The 14,562-nt window shown below is 35.9% G+C and overlaps 1 protein-coding gene across 1 annotated transcript in view; it reads left to right on the top strand.

Annotated features, from left to right (window-relative positions):
- Tsp96F (Tetraspanin 96F) overlaps positions 1-14,562 on the top strand; it is a 28,293-nt gene that overhangs the window by 11,500 nt on the left and 2,231 nt on the right. The gene's annotated exons all lie outside the window — the stretch shown is intronic.

Here is a 14,562-nt window from a genome sequence, read left to right on the forward strand (position 1 = left end):
TGCGGTCTTCCTTTTACTCTTTTGCCTTCTCTCGGGTACCATTCAAGCACTTCTTTTGTCCACCTTTCGTCCATCCTCCTAGCTACGTGACCCGCCCATTGCCATTTCAATCTCTTCACTCTATCCACTATGTCCACTACCCTTGTCATATTTCTCACCCACGTGTTCCGCTTCCTGTCTTTCCTCGTTATGCCAAGCATACAGCGTTCCATACTTCTTTGAGTGCATTGGATTTTATTTTGCATCTTGGCGTTCAGTGTCCAAGTTTCACATCCATACGTCATCACTGGCAAAACGCATTGATCAAAGATCCTTTTCTTCAGGCAGAGTGGCATTTTTGATTTAAAAACAGCATTCATCCGTCCAAATGCACTCCACCCTAATTTCATACGTCTCTTTATCTCTTCATTTTTACTACCAGACATGTCAATTATTTGACCTAAATATAAATAATTATTTACTACTTCTACTGGTTTATCATCTAAGGGGATGCATTGAAGAATTTATATATGTACATATTATATCTCTTTCTTAGTAATTATATATGTATATTTAAGCAACTTATAGACATGTCTGATAGCAAAAAAGTGGAAATAAAGAAACGTATGAAGGTCGGAGTGCATTTGATCGAATGAGCGCCATTTTAAAATAAAAAAATGTTACTTTGCCTGAAGAAAAACATCTTCGATCAATGTGTTTTGCACAAAAAATGGTTCACTATTGTCAACCTTTTTTTTGCTCTCTTTGTAGATCAATAGTAATTTTTTATTTTATTTTTATTACATCAATTAATCATGCACACTCGCCTAACAGATTGCTCCAAAGTGACGAGTGTGCTAAACAGATTAAGACTCTGTTTAGCAATTTATGTAATAATTATATATATTTAATACATAATTATTACATAAATCGAAACCACACATGACATCTTTGGTCAGACATTGCAAACATCGTATACAATACGATCAATAAACATCGTATACAATACGATCAATAAACATCGTATACAATACGTCAAATAACATTTTCATCTACAAAATACGAATTTATATACAATAAACATCCACAAAAACATCTATGGAGAGAAACCTGGTGAAACCTGAGATATAACACAATAAGTCTAGATTTCGCGAGAGAAATGGGGAAGGAAAGCCAATTTTTTGCAGGAATCGTTTCAATGAAAATTAGAAAAATTGGCAAACACTGATAAGACACGACCGACCTTGTTACAAACCAAGGTCTGGCCAGCAGCAACCAGTGTGATTCGAACTCACAACCACACTGACCATAGCAAGACATGCTAACCACAAGTTCATGCTGCTGGGCTAGAGAATCCTGGCCGCCGATTTCTGGTAATGACCAGAGGTAGGCGCTCGGTCGATGCTTTTCGCACAAAAATTGGTTCACTATTGTCAATATTATTATTGTTAACCATCCTTTTTTGCTCTCTTGCTCTGAACACCGATGCAGCGATCAATTGTTATTTGAAAATCACCCAGTCAACGCCTAAGACTAGTGATGACTAAAGGGCGGATCGGAAGCGTGCTTTTTCCAGGAATCAGGGCGTTTTGGGTCCATTTACAAAGCTAGAGTGCAAAAAAAAGGTTCTTCATAAAATTGAACAAAGCACAACGAACAATTAACAATGAACGGTACGCTTTCGGTCCTACCTCCAGTGATGACGAATGGATGTGAAACTTGGACATTGAACGCTAAAATGTTGGACAAAGCCCATGCACTCAAAGGTGCTAAGCGCTACATAATAAGGAGAGATAGGAAACGGAATACGCGAATGAAAAGTTTGACAAGGGTAGTTGATTATAGTCCAGACATATCTTAAAGAAATATTTCGTACGATCCTTTTTTACATACCTCCTTTACGTTTCACTTACAATTACAATTCAGGAAAAAGTTTGCCTCTTATCCGATCGTTTTCATACTTTGCCATATTGCTCATTGTGGTCATCAATATAAGTAAATGGATCCTCCGCCATTACGATGGTGCAAAAATATCGTGTAAGACGCGTTCGATATCTGCCCGGCGAGATAGTCGTTGACGTTTATCCATCGTTTGTTTATTAGTTTTAAACATAGATGGCGGTAGTAAAATAAAATTATTATTTTTATTCAAAATAATAATTTTATATACAAATTATAGAAGAGGTATGTTTTTAAAAAACTTTTTTTTATGTATATATTTTCATAATAGTGCATACTATTTGTACACATTAAAATTTACGGAAATCATTTCTATGGTTGCTTTTCACCTCTGGAAATTGCTAAAATTGGTTTCTTAATTTAGGAACGATAAATACGAATAGAAAGCTAATTTGTGGATCCAAGAGATTTTGCATATTTTGTGTGGGCTGTTTGCTCATGGAGTATTCACGTACACGCAACTCTTGACTTATTTCACCTTCTGCAAAGAAAAAAAAATTGCGAATTGACTTTCAGATTAATTTTACATGCTCGTTTTATAAACGCATTGTGCCACTTTTGCGAATCCTTATATTTGTAAATGATTTTGTGAATGTTCACTTCATTATAATTCAATCGCGGCGATGTTGTAGATGATGAATGTCAACTGTCGTAATGTGACGTTGGATTTATGATCGTCTGGTGTCGGAAAATTTCCAAAGACGTAATGTCACCCCACTGAGAAAATGACTGAGTGGGAAAGAGTGAGATCCTACAATCGGAGCTGGGTTTTGGGATGAGTGCGCGACAGGGACAGAGATAGGGCGCCTGTACGGCGAGCGAATAAGCAATAGGGAGCGGGGTGAGAGCGAGAGGGACGCAAAAGAGCGGCCATGGCGAAACCCAGGAATATTGATTCCAGGGCGCGACGTGACCGCCATATTGGGGCCCTTCGCTTTCGGCCTCAGGCCGGGATCTCCCTTCTGGCTAGGTGGCGCCAAATTGACGGCTCCTCGTCAATGGACTTCTTTCAGTGTCAACGTCTCGACAACATCCCTCCCCCTACCCCCTATCGCCATCCAACTTAAACCCTTTGCAAGAGACAATCAAATCCGTCAAACAATATCAAAGTCATAAAGGAAATACCCACTTTTGAATCTTTTAGTTTTTCTTGTCCTTCGAGTACGGATTCGCAGCTCGAAGGACAGCATTTTTTTTGCATTTTTCGGACAGCATTGCTTAGCTTCTTAGGCTTCAATGGAAGGAGCCCATTCAAGGAGCAATTTCTTGCAACAATTTTTCAATTTATCGCCCTGTGAATTGCTCGATTGTGTAATTGGTCTGTTTTTTCACAATATAATAAAACCGGTCTGATGATCTGAGCAAAACCTTGTTCGTAGCTAGATAGAATTTCTCGCTTTTTTCTATATATTTACATAGATAAAATGTTAATATGAAACGAATAAACATTTTTTTGTCAATGTAGTCCCTAAATTGCAGTTAAAAAAAAATCAATGTCTATCAGAAACGATGAAGAGCAATTTACATATTTCGATAAATTGTTCGTTAAACTCATTAAAACTTGATATTCACGTAGAAATTTGCTTGTATGTATGTATGTACATAATATTGGTTTCTCAGAGGCTAGAAACTTACGTCTAATAACACCCTGAATCATACGCCATGCACATGCTACAAGGTTTCCATCTGGGAAGGGTGTTTCTTAACGCTATTGTTAATTCGAACGATCTTATTACTTCGACAAGATTTTCCTACATTTCTTCAAATATGGGAATCTCCGTTATTGATCACTATCAAACCTATGTCAATACAAGGATAAAATATCAACGAGAACACTCCAGGGGGGCATTTTAACCTTGGTGCTATAGCATAAATTAGGCGTGCTAGCGGTTTTGTGTACATGTACAAAACTATAAAAAAACACGTGCCGCGTACCTCTCTGTGTCTGCGCTTTAGGCTTTGTTCACTAAAAAATCGGTCGGGTGTTCCTACATACATATTTGTGTTCCTCGCTGCCTTTTAATAACAAAACATTATTAAATCTGTATACTTTTTTAACATTAAGTAAAGTATTTACTTACAGATGAGACCAGGGATGATAGTAATGTTTCAATGAACCGAAAGTGGCTTGAAATCATTTTTTTTTTCCGTAAATTGTTTGATCTTTGATATTTATTATACCTGTGCACATATTGATACTACCGTGCTGAAATTAGTACAACCACTTCTACATGTGTAACTGAGCTACTGTTTGCTACCACGCGGATTGTTTTGTAATGATGCTTCAACAAATGTTTACTTCGACGTGAGGTTATATAAAGGATCATACATTGTATTGGTGTTGTGATATAATTTCAGTGATATAAGACAAGATGCCATCCTTGTTCTATCATGAAATTTAATCTTAACGAGCTGGCGAACAATAAAATTGCAGCAGATATGTCAGTGAATCAGATAAATATATACATACATATTGTGCAGCTTATTACATATTGTAGAAGCGACGACAATATTGCATGCAATTTCTGATGCACCTAATTCCATTGTTTTGGTACGTTCGTTGTGAATTAGAAACATGACCGATTTGTGGTCAAAGAGAACCCTTTCATAGAAAATTGGCACGGAATATCCTCATGCGAATTGGGTCAACAGATTCGCTCAACTAGGAAAATGGGTCGCGTTGTAGGTGCACAATGGAAAATGGGTCGCGTGTTCCTTTTTGTTTCGTTGAAAAATGTGCTTGCAATAAATAGGATGCACTCAACGTAGAAGTCACTTGCGCGTGACACAATTTTACCTTGCGGCTTTGTTAAATTTGCATCTAGGTCTTTTCTCGTGACCGAAGGAGTGTCATAAGATGGCGATCGAACATTTGGATCGACTTTTACGTGATTCGTGGAGAAGTTTTCGCGTTTGTGGTCGTTGTGCGGCCTTTACCCTTTTCGGCTAAGTGGGTTTAACCGAGCATATGTCCGTTCTCCATTGTTCCTTTTCGACCTTAACAAAGTGTCATTTTTCAGATTGTACCCAACGCATATATGTATGTATAGCTACGCCTCTACGCGTATTTTTCTCGCATTATTACGATTATTATTCAACACCCTATTATTATAAAAACCTTTTATTCGCGCGTGTCGCTTTTCCGCGATTAATTCGGCGCCAACACGAGAATCCCAAACCCAAAACGACAATAGATCACATTTTAAAATGTGTCTTTCGCGTGTTTAATTTTCATGTAATTGTATGAGTTTTCAGTTTTCGTGGTGATGAAATGGGGTTGGGTTTCCGTCCAATTCTCAATAGGAAACGTAACTGAAGTGTCACAAATTTGTACTTTTCAGTGGTGGGTAGCGTTTATTTGGCGTTAAATTCGTAGCGTTTTGCGGCAGACAGAAGTAAAAAGAAGTTGTAGGAGGAAATGGTTATGTTTGCGACCGAAATAGAAGCAGACGTTTCTGCAATAAGCTCAAGACGTGAACACAACCAAAACCCAAGAAATCTGACAAGATTACTACACAGATCCGTACTGCTTTATTTATGAAAATTAGAAGTAATTGCATAATCCAATCGATATAATTTATCGTGATACACAAAATGTGCTTGAATAGTTCGTTTTTAGTTTTTATGAAATAATCTCTTGAATAGAAAGAAATTTTTGAAACACCTTAAGATTTAAAAGACGGCACAGTGAAAATTATGCAAATTGTAAACAGGTGGAATGTGACAAATTATTTTCACTTTTAACAGTTCGTAAGTTTCTAATATGAACTTGATGTTTTGCCAAATTTGAGTCTATAAAATATACTATGGGCGAAAAGTGACATTTGTACATCATAACTAATCTTTAGCATTATGACAAATCGACGACTCGAATTCAACTTCATATTCAATCGCTTATGAAAACAGAAAATAGTTTAGAAGACTTATAATGTCATCATTTTGAACTCTTGAAGATACACATTAGAGATGGTAAACTAAACATTGAAAGTTTGTCAACAAATATAATAGGTGCAATAAAAAAATAATTTATGTGTTTGTGTGCGTGTGTGTGTAGTCACTCCGGTTCGTTCATGAACATACTAGTTTGTTTATACACGATTAAATTTAAGTGTTAACAGTCAAAAGCTATCTTCAAATAGACTAACAAAGTATCGCATGAAAATTTTGGTTTTCAAAACGCCAGGTATTTAAAATGGAAATCCTATGGAAACCACATTACAACGGTGCTATAATTCCCGTTTCTGCTAATATTAAAAATATTGCAACCCAGGGTAAGCATACAGATGTACATAGAGGACGAGACAAGCGATTGAGAATACTCAAACTTATACCTGATAGTTTGTGCATGAACAAACTTTGTATTGCGTTTGTCAATTTGTTCTTTTGTGTACACTATAACTGGCCAGGTTGGTTTGTGTATGAACAAACTAGTATGTTAATAAACGAACGAAATATACACTTCAATTGTGACATATTTATGTACATAGAACAAATCGTTTCAAGCTTTCATATACTACATACTTTTGGGTTTCGGTTTTATCATCTTTTATATATTTTATAACATACTTATGTATTTATGTATGTATATTAAGACGAGTAGGTATGCATAATGTTTCTGAGATAAGGCACCGAATTATCGTGTTTAACCATACTTATCTCTTTCGTCAATAATGCGCTTATGTATTTTTTATCCTGCCTGCATTCTCAGAAATAACGCTGACATGATATTCTTCCTTTGAATTTTCTGTATCACATTTTAAAAATTCAACATAGAACACACCTCGAGTAAATGTAATTCTTTGACATTATATTTTGAGGTAGGCATAAATGCGGTCACACATGTTGACGCCATGATTTAAATCTCGGCACAGGTTCCTCGAATTCTTCATTTGCCATCAGATATGAGATCATACACGTGTGTTTTTAGCTTTATTTTTTTTTTATTTATTTTAGAGTTGCATTCGTATGCGTTTTCGTGATGCTATCGCCGTGCATACGATTGTGAAACTGCTCACATGTGTTTATGTCGGCCCTCATAAACAAGCAAAACTTGCGCATCTCAAACATCTGGAACTCGTCGAATTAGATTATGACTTACGAAAGGGTAAGACATACTCTCATTTGCATTTTGCTTGCAATTGAATTGTTCTCGGAATGCTTTGTTCCTCGAATTTCAATTCGACAATGGCAAATTATATACATTGTAGTTTTATTATAAATAATCTACAAATTGCATGCCATTACCAAGCAATGTATGGTTTTTGCATTGATGCATCATGAATGTCGTATAATGTGTTAATACATCGTTTAGGGCGCAGACACACTGAATCGTATGGCACGGGATATCTTGGCAAACTCCAACTGAGCGTATCCTCATGTCATTGTTAATTCGTACGATCTTGTTATTTCGACAAGTTTCTCCTACATTTCTTCAAATATAGGAATCAATGATATCGATCACTATCAAACCCTATGCCAATACAAGGAGAAAATAACACTTCGGGGGGGGGGGGGAGGGGGTGAATTTTGGCCTAGGTTGCCATAGCATAGATCAGGCGTGCTGGCGTTTTTTTTTTAATGTGAAAAGATTTTATAAAAAACCGCGTGCCTCTCACCATTCTGTGGGTCTGCGCCTTTACAGTTATTCGCCATTTACTACTGGCTGGAGGCCTTTCGAACACGCTTCCATTCGTCTCAATGAAGTATGCACTATACCCGTATAATAATTACAGATCGGCGCCACCGTGCAAAAATGGACTCACCATTGTCAATTTCTATCGTCAACCTTTTTTTTTGCTCTCTAGCTTTTTAGTTTGCCCTCTTTCCTAGAAAATAGCGCGGTCGCGCCTATCCTTAATAATAATACATGGCAATAAAACTATAAACCATAGTTACTCGTTCAGGCTTTGGTTTTTTTTATCAAAGATATTGGTGTCAGAAGTGGGATCAAAGTTGATACCATCATCATTATCATTTACAACCAATCGCCATCCACTGTTGGATAGAGGCCTCTCCAACACGCTTTCATTCGTATCTGATGTAGACAACTCTCATCCATCTCACACATTTTTAAATTTTTTAATCCATCGTCAATACAGCATCCCACACTTCTTTGTTTAACTTAATATGAAATATTTCGATTTGCGGCGTATGATAAAATTGTAAACATTTTGGAGGATGCTGTTTTAGAATACAATCTTGCAAACGCCGTATTTTTCTAAATGCTGTTTACTATATAGATGGTTATTGCTCATTGTCATAATTATATTCAACACATCACGCTGTGACGCGATACAACTTTTCCATTCTTGAATATCGTTAATGTGGATCTTGTGAATATTACAAATAGCATCATGATTCATGCTTGCTTGTGCATAAATCGAACCGAATCTAATAGTAAATATATTTAATAACACGTCCGCTTTGCGAAACTGTATTTATATTGATTTTCACGGACAATGGCCCAGTATCCTCGGCTGAATGTGAAAATCCGACCTTTCACTAATTGGAAGCGCCGTATTGGAACCCCGTTGACAAGTTATGACACCACCTAAGACGTTTTCGTCATTAGTGCCCGTCCCCACAGCTTGAGAAGCTGTTGTTGCGTGCATAGATAGATACCCATGTAGAACGCGAGATGATCGCGTACATACATATTTGATTCGAATATTGTGCTCGGGTACACGTTGCAAAAGAAGTTCAAGAGCCACGAGCACAAAGTTTACTTATTTTCTTTCTCTGTTGCTCTCCCTCTTTTTTCGTTTGGCGGTCTTTCTTTACGAAACAATAGCTCGCTGTGATGTTTCGCTGAATTGAACACCTTTTCCGGTCACGTCTGCTAGGGTCAGTCCCTTTATACATACATATATTATACAAGTCCCTGTCCCCTCTTTCACGACAATTCTGGGTCTTCAGACCTTGACTCCGGTCTGAAGACCTTCCGAAAGGTCCGACCAACTGCCATTGTAAGCTCCAAATTGAATTTGTCTACGTGTATCCAAACTTTTAAAGTAAATATTCAATTAACTATAGAACCCACTCATTCGCCGAATGTTGAAGGAATTTATAAGTTATGTACATAGATACACTTTTACGTGTGTATTTATGATTCAAAAGTAGTATCATTGAACATCACTCCTGTAACTTTGAAACTTCTATGATCTTGTTTATTGTATGCCTAATGTTTGCTAAACAAACGATGTATTAATTCATAGAAAATGTGGACCTGAACACTGTGCGTGCGTACACTCCTGATGAATACTGAAGTAGAAAGTGAGTCGTGCATCTGAATTTAGTGGTAGGATGTAACTTTTCCTTCAAAATAGAAAGGGAAATGCATTCAAACCAGCGATATTAATGTCCTCACCGCATAATTTGTAGAGCTGGCGTCATCTCGACTACACAAAATCTACATTTAGATCCAGAACGAGCAGCATCTGCCCCAGGTGTTTCACTTTTGTGACCCTACAGCTGTTCGATTTGGGGTCTTTTGACAACGAACAATCGTTTCTATCGATTCCGTAACAAGACCGTATGGTCCGCTCCGTATCGTAGGTGTCCAATACTCCCACAGTCCAGGTGATCTGCATACTTCTCTGTCGTACAAGGACTTTTCGACCCACTTGTGGCAACCGATGTGTGTCTCTCTAGTCGAAAATGGTGCTCGATTCCTGTTAAAATTTAATCATCGCATGTTCAGTGCCAGAAAATTACTGTCGGTCTATTGGGAATCGCCATATTAGATCACCGCTCAATAATAGTCGTCCTCATTTTGAGGTGTGTTGGTTATTAAATTCGAGGATTTTGATTTCGTCCGCATAGTTTCAACATTTATACTTTCGAATTTCGCAAATGTGCCGTCTTTGGTCTAAATAAATGCCTGTTTATTTTCTATGGCTCTTCTGCTAATGTGACTTCTCTTTGTTGTATCTATTTTCTATGGCCATAACTGAACAATGTACACACATAATGGTTACGAATTAAGTAGGAAAATATTGTGGAAATTGTTCAATATGCCAGAATAAAGAAATATTCAATGCCAGATTTTTAAAATCATATAATCGAATTTAATCAAACATTCAATTTATGTAGTTTAAAAAATCAGTTTTTTTAATGTTGGCGTGTCATCGCTGAGGTTAATTATATGCCTCATAATTGGTCCTAAAGTTGGAGTGAGGATATGATGCGTCAGTTGATTAGATGTCCATAACACGTGTCCATCGAAAACTGGATCAATGATGCGAAGTGATTTATCTTCTGTGCTCTCTTCTTAAAAAATAATACATTTTTTGTCTTGAATGTTTGAAATTTGCCTCTCTGGTCTTCTTGTGTACCTATGTACTTCAAACACATTAAGGAAGCTATTCAGTTGTCTTGATACTTTTACTTTTGAGATGTAACGAAGGCGTACGTTACGTCAGGTATGTATGTATAGCTAGTTTTTGTGATGATATTGTACAATAGACTCACCGAGAAGAGTGATTCGGTCTTCTTATGTCAACAATGATAGTTTCTCTCATCTGCTGACGGATTTTTTGGCGTGGGCTTTTGAAATATAAGGTTGTCGTAAGGCACAATGGTTGAGTAAGCACTGTGTTAAGACAATATCGTTGATTTCGCCGTTGAGAGAAAGTTGATATACATATTGATTGGCGTTGGTAAACAGTTTCAACTTTTTTTGAAATATGCCTACCAGATTTCGACTTCTCATCGTAGTTCATGAATTATTCCGACTCTTATATGCACCCACGATAATTTTTGAAACGCTTTAAATGAAGTAGCAATTCAATTGCTCGTATTATAAATAAAAATTGAAAATAACGAATGAAATGAAACTAATATAACAATATGTAGATGAAGTTTTGTAATCACGCAAAAATTATAACTCGAGATTTTATACTGATTCGAACTCAGAATCGATCACTGATCACGTTTTCATGATCTAGAAAAATTTGTGTGTGTCTCTGTGTTAGTATGTGTGACTGTGTATTTTGGGCATTTTTTGTACACCGTTAGTCCAATCGAACTCAAAATTAGTATCGGTTACTGAAATTCTTGTGGATAAGACGTTAACCGGAAATGGTACCTCCCCCTATAGGTGCTTTCTTTTTTTTAAAATTTTTGAATTCAATTATCTTCCAAACCGCAAATTTTTCTTTGGTTTATTTTTTAATATTTATACAAAAAAAGTTTACATAAATAGTAGATTATTAATTAATGTGACTAAATGTAAATTTCTTTAATTTACTAATTTTAAATATTAAATGTAATAAAAGTACGATTTTGTATGAAAATCAGTTTTTGAGGTCAAAATTTTGGGCCTCACTACAAAATTTGGTCGACCACGGCCTCACTACACCACTGCTTTTGGCCACAAAACATCAAAATACGTCCAATTCAACGATTTTATTTATAATGTAATATAAAATCTTTTTTTTTATAAATAAATTGTTAAATTCCATGTATTAGTTTATTTCAATAAAATTAAAGAATCTAGTTGAAACATAACGTAATTCCATGAATTAAAGAAAATAATAAAGGAGTCGGTTGGTTTTTTACGACTCTGACTCCGATTGAAATGCTCCGACTCCACGACTCCGACTCCGACTATAATTCCGAATTCCGGTCTACTAGAATCTTATTTCTTACAAGCTCGATCAATTTATATTGCATGGCTTATTATTTTTCTTTCTGTATTATTTTGGATGTCATTCGTCTGGCCGTATTGGTATTGTTTCTAAAGCCCTCGTTAAATTATCGTGCTTTTGCTGCCAACTTCGCCGGTGCTCTCAACTTTGTTTAAACGTCATTGAACATTCTAACCAATGACGTTTAAACAAAGTATGTATGAGGAAGCACAATGTTCTAATGCTTTAATTTCAAACAAATTCCGAGTGAAATGTTGTCCTTATACATATGTGAAGCACGAACGTATCGGCAACGGAAGTCAGGGTGAATCTTCACCTGCAATGAGTGAAGGTCGTTCTGGTCGAAATGTCTCCTTCGGAAGTGGCGTTGGTGCTGATTCAGCAGACCACGAACGAAAATAGTTGCGTCCGTCACAAATCAGCGAATGTGAAGTAATATCCGTTGCTACCCACGCTTACTTGACACCCCCTCGTCCCCCTCATCCTCCACCTACTAAAAACACTGTTACTTCTTTTTCGCGATCACCGTGACATCATCGTGTTCACGTAGTAGTAGTACTCCACACTCACCTTGATCCTCGGAGTTATGCATGTGCCAAGTTGCTTTGGCTGTATAAAGAAAGGTCGCCAATAGACAACATCGAAATCCATATATGACTTAACACAGGCTGCCGTGTGAATAACAAACGGTCATTGCAAAGATTTGGACTGGGTAGATTGGTCTTTACCTTTTTGGTCATGATTGAAAACGCACACGGTGGCTCGTCTGGCGTACAGGAAGCATTGCACCTTTTTGCTCGTCGAACCATGACCTTTGAGGTAGAATGGAGCAGTGCTTTTAAAAATGTGAACCACGATATTTCGCCTCGGCACATTTTTTTGTTTGAGTAATCAAAATAATTTTTGTTTTTTTTACTTCTGAGTATCAATAATTCAATGTATTGAAGTTTTGTCAATCAATGTCAGTATGTCAGATAAGTTGGAGTAAACATTTAAATGAATACGTACAAATAGTAAATATTATAGAAGTTTTGGAAAGTGTTGATTTGTATTGATGAATAAATATTGCGGTGAATGTTAATGCATTTGAATGTAATTTATATATAAATACATATGCATGTATGTACATATTTGGTAAGATTGTCCATTAATATCGATGTGCTCATTGTTGTAAAGAAACATTGAAATATGTATTTTCTTTTCGATATAACTGCTTTGTCAATATTAGTGCATCGAATTCCGGATTTTCTGGTACTGTATTTATTCCCGGTACTGAGGTTGGTTTTCAATACTGGTACAACAATCCTGATAGATTTTAGCGTCATACGCTTTTGTCGATTATTCGAAGATTATCTACTTTAACGTAAATATGCACTATTGTTTTTGTTTCAAAAAGTTTAAGACAGGTATGAAGCTTAAATAAAGTTTTTTAAAATGATTTTTTTCTGAATTAAGGGCATTGCAACACTGCAAATCTCGAAATTATATTTATTATTTATGTATTTACAAAAATTATACCACTGCAACATAAGAACTTATTCACTGAAAAAAATGTGTACTATTATATATAATATCTTTGAAAACACCAAATAAAAAAGCAAGAATCGCGTATACATAATGTTGTACATAATGGTTCGGTGATTATTGCCCACAAAGCGCTCGCCCAAAAGTCACTAAAATCTCTATAACGGAACATCTGGCAGCCGAAAAGTCATATAAAACAAAGGGTAATTGGGTTATTACGCACATTGTGATCGCTCAAAAGACAATTTTTGCCATGAAAATCGTGAATATGGAATATTTGGCACTCGAGTTCTCGTCAGTGTGATAGTCATCGTTAGTATGATGGACTTTTCGGCTGTCAGATGTTCCGTTATGGGGATATATTTTAGTGACTTTTGGGCGAGCACTTTGTGGGCAATAATCACCGAACCAAAACAAAGATCTACTATATTAAAATAAATTTTCGAATAAAACATATATTAGGCATAAATATTTTTTCCATGTAGCTAATCTAATTGCAGTATCCCATTGAATGAAGCGTTTCATAAACATTTGAAAATTCAAACTTTCAGTAAAAATTGGATCAATTAATCGATCAATAAGTTAACGGATTACATTATTTGATGGATTTCTTTGATTCGACAAAAAACCAGCCATATATGTATATATTATATGTAACCCAAAATTTTCAAGAATGCAGCCAAAGTCTCATGACAATAACACTAACTAGTATGGAAGTATTTTTTGCGTGAAATATTGGAACAGTTTGCCAAATGCAAAATATGTACAATGATTTTAAAAACGGGTGGCAAATCAACAAGCGGCCTTCATTGTGATTTTTTATGGATATTTTTGAAAATAAAAATATGTGTTTGAACTGTTATTTCCTGTTTTGTTTCATACACCGGGATTTTGGGTTTGAAAATTCCCAGCACCGTAATTCCAGTGCCGTAAAAACATTCTGGGATTGGAAGTACTAGTACATACGGATGTTGATAGTTCATAATTGTTCATTTGATACCTAAAAGCAAAATATAATATTTCTTTGCTTGTATGTATATACATATGGTAATTTCTCAATGGTTATTTTAATATACCATCATATTATGTTAATTATTTCGTTTAAATATTATAATTTTTACATTTAAAGAACATGTTTTAAAGAGGTATTGGTAATGATAATAGCCTTGGCATAATGCCGAAATCAATACGAAATGAGGGAATGCTTTTTAATTTATAAACTAATATTCACCATAATATGTATGTTAAAAGTATACTAATCCGATTAGTAATTTTAATTAAAGTCAGGAATTCATTACTTACGTATATATGGCTCGCACCATTGCATATCACGTGAGTTATGGTTCATGGGATATTCAAAGTAGTACATACATACATAAATGCTGGTATCATTCATTGCTCATATTTATTTTCACAAGTGGCAGGTGTTTTCTACTTCTTATCCAATGTATGT

This window comes from Arctopsyche grandis, chromosome 9, assembly GCF_051622035.1.
Source record: "Arctopsyche grandis isolate Sample6627 chromosome 9, ASM5162203v2, whole genome shotgun sequence".
Taxonomy (NCBI): domain Eukaryota; kingdom Metazoa; phylum Arthropoda; class Insecta; order Trichoptera; family Hydropsychidae; genus Arctopsyche; species Arctopsyche grandis.